Genomic DNA, 10,152 nt, shown 5'->3' with positions numbered 1-10,152 from the left:
GGTCTAGAGATGGAGTATATAGCCATCCTTCAATATTGGGGTCTAGCCCCCAATGAGCTTTTATCTCTGTTGTATTTGATAGTTGGACTGTGATTCCCGAATGTCTTTCTAAGCTTGCTCTTTTGCACAATGCCTTTGAAGTATAATCCTGATGTGGTTTGGGCTAACGCCATCAAGGTGATTGCAGCCGCGGAGAGGAGGTCATCTCGTCCAGCAAGCCAAGACGCTTAGAAAAAAGTCCTTTCTTCCCTGAAAACTGCTCCCATAGCTCCAAGAGGACTTTTGAGGATCTCAACTGCGGAGGGTTCGGGAAAAGGAAAAGCTCCTGTTGAGGATGAAGAAGTTGTCCCTCCTCTCGTTTGCAGCAAAAGGAAACACGACTTAGCTAATGATGCTACTTTGAAGAGACCACAAAAGCATAAAGAGTTAGGGGACATCTTCGTTCCTAAATGGACCCTGAAGACTACTGATAGGGTCACTCAGGAGTTTGATAAGACTTCTGAATGGGGCTCTCTTAGCCTGATGCCTGCTGACTGTCTGGTCTTCAAGTCCTTAAACGATAATGCATTCGTCCGTACTTCTACAAGGTAATCAACTTCTCCAAATATGTGATATGTAGAATGTAGAATTGTCACCTCCACCCAGGGGGTACCCTATCTGGGTTACTTGGGGAAGTGATCCATGGTCCCGCCGATCAAGTTTAGGAACGATCTTAGCCACTTAGCACAGTAACATAATCAAAAGCAAGAACAAATCTTTGTATTCAATTACTTTAAGAATAAAAGTCAATAAAGGACCTCAGAAGGATCACAAAAGAACATCAGAGCGCGTAAATGATACAATTAGGATAAATAGTCAAAGTGTGGAAAGGAGGGGGAAACCCATCCTATAATAATGGCGGAAGGTAGATCGACTAAAAATAAGGGTTACAACCGGTTCCCAAAATGACAAGGGAACAAACTAAACTACAGTCTCAACAAATCAAATAAAAGGTTAAAAAGAGAATGAGACGATATTTCATCTCTAGCACAGAAGTGCAAAACCGAACTGCTCCAGATAAGTCTCAATCTCGGACTGCTAGTCTTTATCAATGTGTTCACAGTAACCAATGTGGTATGAGTCACCAACTTGGTCTTCAGAGTGTTGACCGTCATAGTCAACAGTAGTAGTACCTGCAATAGAGTCTAACAAAAGATGTTGCAAAAAGGAGTGAGTTCAAAAGAACTCAACAAGGTAGGTTATTCCACAATAACATAAATCACATGATGCACAACATAGAATGATGCAATATGATATGAGACATACGATGCATGTATGAATCTAACTCTATGTATGCTGGTCTCTATGGTAGACATGCTTTAAGTCATAGCACCATACTTCTTTAGGTAAGTCTCAGTCACTCAACACCGAGGGGAATTGGGTCCTGCATCCCTCTCAAACAATCCATGGCTGGGGTTTCGGTCACCGCTCTCTCACATCACCATTTGGTCTAAGTATTGGCGCATGTCAAGGTAAAGCCTAGCCCAATGCAAGTCATCTACTCAGTCATATCATGTCAGATCCAGATACGTCCATTCCTCCCATCTCGGGATCCTTTCCCGGTATCCTTCACACTAGAGTCACGGATATTACCCACCGGACTCACCAACCCTATTGGTCATCCACAAATAGTAGACGGGAAGCTCTCACGTCCTCTCATGGATATGACTCACCAATCTTCGAGTGCCCGTGAGCCGAAGTTTAGCTATTTGTAACCCTACCAATAAATGGCCCCTTTCGGGTGTCCGTAGTATGGTTTATGTCCTCTCACGGGTTGATTACCGGTCTTGAGCGCCCATCAAACCATACCCTACCACGGGTCATTCGGTCTCAATACCCTTCCGATTTGGGTCTGATACGACAGGGACATCCTAGCCAAACACCACTAGACAAGCCCTATATATGTCATCCAATAATTTGGGAAAGCATCAATGGGCACCTTCGGAGAACATCCTATACTATTCCCTCCGATGCCCAAGGACAGAAGCATCAATAGGACACTTCCCAATTCCAAATTATACCTAAGCAATCACATGCTCAAGTCCGTCATATCGCATACATTTGATACATCATCATGATAGAAGTTAAATCATAACATCAAAATGATTCATCATATATATATATATATATATATATTGTAAAATCTAGCCCTATCCTAACCCTGACCCTAACCCAGATCCACTGTTGTTTTTAGGTCCGAAGACTTGAAGCGATCGTAGAAGAGACTTATGGACCCTTCTGATTGATAATTTTGATTCGGAGACCGAGCCCATGGACATTGACGATGATACCCTTTACTTGAGTACATTGTCGGTGTTTAGTGAAAGTCTGCGCATCGGAGAAGAATGATTTAGTTAAAGTACCTTATGGACTCCCGTGCACAATCCGAAGGTATTCCCCGAAACTAGACTCCTTGATTGAATTGTAAAAGAAAACCCCATTCAATTTGACCTTGTATAGCCCTCCAAGTCCTTGTCTGAAGTTGCTGAACTAAATCTGTTTTTCTGTTGAAAAACATTATGGTCGATGCCATCGACCAAGGACCATCGACCAAAGTTTCCCAGACAGACAAGTTAATGATTCTTGGAATATTCCCTATTCTATTTATACTAGCCTTGTGTTTTGGGCCCTACTGCAATCATTTTCACTCCTGAGAACGTGGGGAGAGCTTCCCAAAGCACCTCCTAGGTATTTGTGAAGAAGATTCCACCAAAACTCATTGTTAATCATTGTTTCTTGTCTCCATCTACAACTACAAGGTATGATTCATCACTTCCACTCTCTATTCTATCCTTTTCTATTTTTTTCTATCCCTCTCTTGCTGTTGAGACCTTGGAGATGGTGCTGCAACCTTGCAACCATCACTCCAAGTGTCCACTCTTGCTTAGCCTATGATCCCTCTCACTTATCTATTGATGCTATGCCCCCATTTCAAGCCTTGCATATACATTCTTTGATTTTCTTCTTAACATCATGCCTTCTTGTACAAAACTGAGGTATATAGTGTGCTATGTACATGTTTATCACTAGCATATGATCCTAATCGAATTCCTATAAGTTCCCTTAGCAAATCGATGCCCTTTTAATGTCAATGCAATCAATTTCAATCCATGCTATAATGCTTGTCTCTTGAACTTAGTAGCTCAATTTCGGACTTTCTATTTAGACCATTAGATTATGTTAATTCCTTGATTTGTAGTGTCCTCTTACTGTTCTTAAGCATCCCTCTAAGTTCCGGATTGATTCGAACCCCGGACGACCAATTTCGGACCAAAATCCCCAAAACCCACTATTCTGTCCCGAAGACATTTTGGTCGATCCTCTTTGGTCGATGCCATCGACCAAACTTGTTGCTGACAGCAACCTCAGCCAGTTTTGACCCATTCAACATCCTATCTTCTTGATTTCTCCTCTAACCTCTTACTTATGTTTGTTTCGGGTCTTATCACTATTTTTGGATCATTCCTTGGTAATTCTTGATTCATCATCAATTCAACCTAAGGTAAGGATGGTTATCTCCATAAACACATAGGCTATGAACTTATGTTTTGGTACTTGTACTTAGTGAGCATAATCTCTTATTTGTTCTCGATTATTATAGGACTGCTATACATGTTTTAGAACAGTAGTATTGCGATTCATATACTCTTGTCATAATGATTTACTATTCTTGTTACTTGTGTTCATGGTGAATCATTTCAATATTATGACTTAACTTTTATCATGAAGATGTATTGAATGTATGAGAAATGCTGGACTTGAATATGTGATTGCCTAAGTATAACTTGGGATTGGGGAGTGTCCTACTGACACTTCTGTCCTTGGGCATCGGAGGGAATAGTATGGGATGTTCTCCGAAGGTGCCTATCGACACTTTCCCGGGTTATTGGATGACATACATAGGATTGTCTAGTTGTGTGGCTAGGATTGTCCTTGTCGTGTCAGACCCGAATCGGAATGGCATTGAGACCGAACGACCCGTGGTAGTGTATGGTTTGATGGGCAGTCAAGACCGGTAACCAACCCGGGAGAGGACATAAACCATGCTACGGATACCCGAAAGGGGCCATTTATTGGTAGGGTTGCAAATAGCTAGACTTGGGCTCACAGGCACTCAAGACTGGTAACCAACCCGTGAGAGGACATGAGAGCTTCCCGTTTACTATTTGTGGATGACCAATAGGGTTGATGAGTCCGTAATCCGAGATTACGCTGACTTTAGTGTGAAGGATACCCGAAAGGATCGCCGGGGGCGAGAAATGGACGTATCTGGATCTGAGTTGATATGACTAAGTAGATGACTTGCATTGGGCTAGGCTTTACCGTGACATGCGCCAATACTTATACCAAATGGTGATGTGAGAGAACGGTGACCGAATCCCCTACCATGGTTTGAGAGGACTTTACCCAATTACCACAGCAGTCCCAAGATACGGAATGGCTTGAGGGAGAGTGACTGACGACCCAAAGAAGTATGGTGCTATGGCTTAAAGCATGTCTACCATAGAGACTAGCATTCATAGAGTTCGAATCATATTTGCATCATATGTCTCATATCACATTGCATTATGTTATGATTTGTATCTGTATGATTTTAAATTATGGAATAACTACCTTGCTGAGTTCTTTGAACTCATTCCTTTTGTGCAAATGTTGTTACATTATTCTGCAGGTATTAAAGACTCTGATGGCACACTCTACGAGACCGACTTTGATTCCTCATACTACCCTCCGGGTGGTAGCTATGGTGAAGATCAAAGTTTTGGTGCCGAAGAGGATTACTCTACGTACTAGGGTTAGCCCCACTATTATGAGGGAGCGGCCATGCTAGGCTTTCTTCGTCCACACCTATGAGGAGACGATCATTAGGATAGAAGAAACCCTTGTCTAGTGCCCCATTTCCCTGGATTATTGTGGAACATTTGGATATGTAATTAACTTTCTTTGGATTACTCTTTAAACATGGGATTGTAACTAACTTGATTTTTACTACTTTTCCGCTGCCTTGAGAGAGTGACTTTCACTTATTCTCTCATCCTTATGATTACACTTATACATTTGGTATTATCTACTTCCGCACTCTGATTAGTTGATCTTATCTTATTCATGATATTTATTATTTGTTGCTTTTATCTTGATTATTATTGTTCATGATTGTGTTATCGCGTATGTGGGAGGCATGGTCCCTCGATGCTTGATCCTTGGACTGTGGATCACATTCCCGGGTATGCCGATAGGGTACCCGGCTGGGTGGATGTGACATATATAAGTAGCGAGAATAATAAATCATTATAACAAGAGTATATGAAATCACAATACTACTGTTCTAAAACATGTATAGCCACTACAAGAAAATAGGGTTTTAGAAGCTTTTGAAAAATGCCTCTATAGTTTAAGAAAATGCCTCTAATACTTTTAGAGGTATTTTTATAAATGCTGCATAAATGCCTCTATAGGTCATGTCACAAAAGACCAAGCCTTTTAGAGGCAATTTAACAAATGCCTCTATTTATCATGCTTTAGAGACATTTTTTTAGTAGCATTTATTAAATGCTCCCAATAGTCTTTTATTGCATTTGCAAAATGCTTGTAAAGATTTTATGTTATTGTTAATTTCAACTACAAAAAGTGTTTTTGAGGCATTTATATTATAAATAGAGACTTTTTCATTCTTGCTTAATGACCATTTTTACTTATTTTTTTATTTTTGGATATGAGGTTCATCCGGGCCGGCTTACGCGCACCACGATTACATCCTCAAGGGAGATTTTATATATATAATTAATGCTGCTGAATGGGTGCGAACCCAAGACCTCCCTAGGGAAGTTGGGCTTTTAACAGATTTACTAACCTATCTTTGGCGACCATTTTTATTTTTGTGGGCAATTGAATGATTCCATTAAAAAATACTAATTTTTTTTTTCTTGTCTCATACATTTTTCTTATTTCTTCCTTTGCTTTGGCTCCACTTCTTAATTTTTTCAAATCATTATTTGTTCACCTACATGGATTCAGTTGTGAAAGATTGCCAATTTCTTCCAGAGAAAAAGAAAAGAAGAGAAAGAAAAACGAAAAAAATAATAGAATAGAAGAAAGATAAGAAGAAGAGAAAAACCAAAAAGAAAGATAAAAAAAAAAGAAAAAAGAAAAAACTGAAAATAGGAGAACTGAAAGGAAAAGAGAAGGGAATGAAAAACGATTTAGTAAACTTACTTGCGTGGAGCAGCTCTCAAACAAATAAGAGTCTAAAACGAGTCTAAAATGGAGAGCACTTCAGAATGGTCATGCAATGGAGAAGAGAAAAGAAAAGAAAAGAGATGGGAAAAAGATAGACTGATTAGCAGCAACTCTTACCTATTGAACCTTTGCTTGATATGCCAAATGAGAAATCGTGAAGAGGTAGAGGTTCGATTGGTTTCTTTTATTTAGAAACTGATTTCGTGCGGGAATTGGAGAAATTGTAGGGAGGGAAGTTTGGGGCTTTTCTTCGTTTCGGTTGAATGTGAGATTGCGAAGATAATGAATACTTCCTTTTATTTAGGAACCGATTTCTCACGGGAATAGGAAAGATGTTGTAGGGCAGAAATATTTATTAGGTTTTTTTTTTTATTTTTTTATTTTAAGAAACAATATTATTACGAGGGAATTAGGGATTTTTAAGTTTTTCCTTCTTTGTTAGATTTTTTTTTTAGTAAATTATTTTTATTAAATAGAAATGTGATATTGAGACGTGAGATTCAATAGAGACATTAGGAAAGTATTATTAGGGGCATTTTGAAGAGTATGACTCTAAAACTTAACTATTAGAGACATTTTTGTAATTAATGCCTCTAAATATCTTTAAATAATGACATTTATTAATATTCGTTCTAATATAAAGCATTAGATACAATATTTTATTAATGTCTCTAAAAATATTTTATAAATGCCTCTAAAACCCTATTTTCTTGTAGTGAGCAGTCCTATGATATTCAAAAGTAATTAAGAGACTTTGCTCACTAAGTTATGAACATCAAGACATAAGCACATAGCCTATGTATTTATGGCGATAACCATCCTTACCTTAAGTTGAGTTGATCATGATCCAAGAGTCACAAAAGAATGATCCAAAAATAGTGTTAAGACCCTAAACAAACATAAATGAAAGGTTAGAGAAGAAATCGGGAAAATCGGAGGTCGAACGGGTCAAAACTGGGTGAAGTTGGAGTCAGCAACATGTTTGGTCGATACTCTTGGTCAATGGCATCGACCAAGGAGGATCGACCAAGACAGTCTTGGGCTACAAGGTGGATTTTGGTCCGAAATCAGTCTTTTAGGGCTCGGATTGATCCAGAACTTGGAGGGATGATTAATAACAATGTAAGAACACTACCTATCAAGTATTATCATAATCCAATGGCCCAAATGAAAAGCCCCAAATTGAAACCCCTAAATTCTAAAGACAAGAATCCTAGCATTCATGAGAAATTGATGTAATTGAAAGGAGAGTTAGAGAATTAGTTGGGGAATGGGTTAGGAACAAGTTAAAATCATTTGCAAGCAAGAAATTAGACAAATCATACTCCACATTTCAGTCTAGTATAAGGAATCAAGTTGCTAAGCAAGGAATCATGGTAATGCATATGCAAGGATCAACATGCAAGTGAGGCATAACAAGAATGAAGGAAAATCAATGTAAATGGGAAGAGACATTCATGGCAAGGTGTTTGCAAGGTTGCAGCACCTTGGCCATGGTCTCATCAGTAAAAAGAAGCATAGGAATGATTAGGATAGAGAGCAATAGAGAGGAACATATCTTTGGAGTTGATAATGGAGGCAAGAGGCAATGATTGCAATGATTGGGGGCAAGAATCCTTCACAAACCCCAAGACAGTGCCTTGGGAAGCTCCACTCTCGTTCTCAGGTGTTCTAATGATTGGAAAAGGGCTCAAAACACGAGGTTAGGTTAAAAGGAGTGTGGAATATTCCACAGGATCATTAATTTCGATTTCACAAGGTTTGGTTGATGCTCTTTGGTCGATGGGATCGACCAAAGAGGTTTTGACAGAAAAACAACATTAGTTCAGCAACTTCGGACAGAGACTTGGAGGGCTATACGGGGTCAAATTGAGAGGGATTTTCTCCTACAAGTCACTCAAGAAGTCTAGTTTCGGAAAATACCTTTGGATTGTGCACGAGAGTCTGTTTGGTACTTCAACTACTTCATCCCTCTTCGATGCGCAGATTCTCACTAAACACTGACAATGTGCTCAAGTAAGGGGCATCATCATCAATGTCCATGGGTTTCGGGTCAAACACCATGTCTTCCATAAAGAGGGTTCACAAGGACAATTTCCATCACTTTGGGACATTGGATCTACACTAAGGGAAAGGTCGGACATGACTTCCTAAGGCTTTCACAGATAATAACACTGAAATCAAGGTCCAACTTTAAGGTTAACATCAAACAAGTCTTTCTTTATCCCAAAACAAATAGGGTGCCCTAGCTAGGTTTGGGCTGGATTTCACAAGAATTTTTTGGATTTCTTAACAAATGCTTGCTTCCTCAGGACTGCTGTGGAGGGTTTCCATTGTTATATGAAAGCTATGAACCGAATTGGGTGTAATAGCTTTCGAATTCAATACTATGAGGAGCAGCTGAAGTCTGCCAATTCAGAGGTCACTCGATTAAAGAAAGAGATTCTTACACTCGAAGGGAAGAATGCGAAGGCTGATCGCCTCAGGAAAGATTATGATTTGGCAACCAGCAAGATCAGAGCCCTGACTTGGGAAGTGAAAAGTCTGGAAGGAATAAACAGAGATTACAAGGTGAGGGTTGATGTTTTGACCAGAGAGAAGGAAGATCTTTAGAACTTAGCCATCGCCTCCAAACCCGAGCACGTTTCTGTGGAGACTAGAAAAGCCTGCATTCGAAGTATTTGTGTAGTGTTCCTTTCAATGAGTTGATGATCCCTTTCAACACTAAGGCTTATAGGGATGGGCAGAATGATCTATGGAAGGCTATTCTCTCAGTCGACTCAACTTTTGACACTACTTCTTTTCGTGAGGTTTGTCATCTTGAGGTGTTTGATTCTTTGAAGCTGCCTCTTCTTGACTGGGCTCAATCTGTGGACGACCCTCGACCAGCTGATCCGGACATTAAACTCTATCTCAGTGATTTTCCTCCCCTTACTCCCGAAGGTGAAGTAACTCGAGAAAACCAAACTTCTCAAGAACAAGCTGCAGTTGCGGATCCTTCAAGGACTCCCATTTATGAGTTTGCCCAAGAATGAACTCTTTTTTTTTTTTTTTTTTTGGGTTGGCCCCTTTTGGCCGCATTATGCTTCAATGAAAAAATCATTTGGCCTCATTGTCTTCATACGAGTTTGATAGGGATGCTGGAATTCCCCTATGGAGAAATTCGATAAATTTTGATCACTTATCTTCGGAAGTCTTATTTGAGCAAGACCGATGCTTCTTTAGGAGGTCTCACTCGACAATAACCGATGCCTTTTTAGGAGGTCTCACTTGGGCATAGCCGAGGCCTCTTTAGGAGGTCTCAATCGGGCTTAGCTGATGCCTTTTACCTTGGAAATTCCTTGGAATTTTGAACTGAGCCGGCTTTGTTTCTTCGGTTTCCCGAGTGTTACTTTTGGGTTGATCTTTCAAGGAAGCTCAAACGTCACTTCGTATTTATTGCTTCGATTGACAGTTTTCTTCTCGAGTCGCTCGTCCTCATAACAGGTGCCAAGACTTCCACGTGTGCTTGTATGATAGGTGTTTTTACTTTTTGTCAAATCCGAATCATCATTGATTGCTAGCCGTTGATCTTTACATCAATGATCGGTATTCGAACCGTCTTTCATTCTTGTCACTTGATTTAGCTGAGTTCTAGTCTCATGCTTTAACTTTCGAAGTTATTTAAACCCCCTTCTTCTTTGATTTCTACTCTCACTTCGTCATTCTACAAACTTATTTGCACTCGAAGCTCTAGAGTTCTTTCTTTGTGACTGATTTCAGCTTCGGAACCCCATTTGGTTGAAGACTTCACAAGTAAGTTCCTTCTCTCTTTGGTTCAGTCCGTAGTTTGTTTTGTAACAGCTTTTGGATTTCTTCCCTCAGTTTTTTCTTCTA

This window comes from Hakea prostrata, chromosome 9 (assembly GCF_041222555.1).
Source record: "Hakea prostrata isolate BN-2017 chromosome 9, UWA_Hpros_2, whole genome shotgun sequence".
NCBI lineage: Eukaryota > Viridiplantae > Streptophyta > Magnoliopsida > Proteales > Proteaceae > Hakea > Hakea prostrata.
This window is presented reverse-complemented; position numbering follows the sequence as displayed.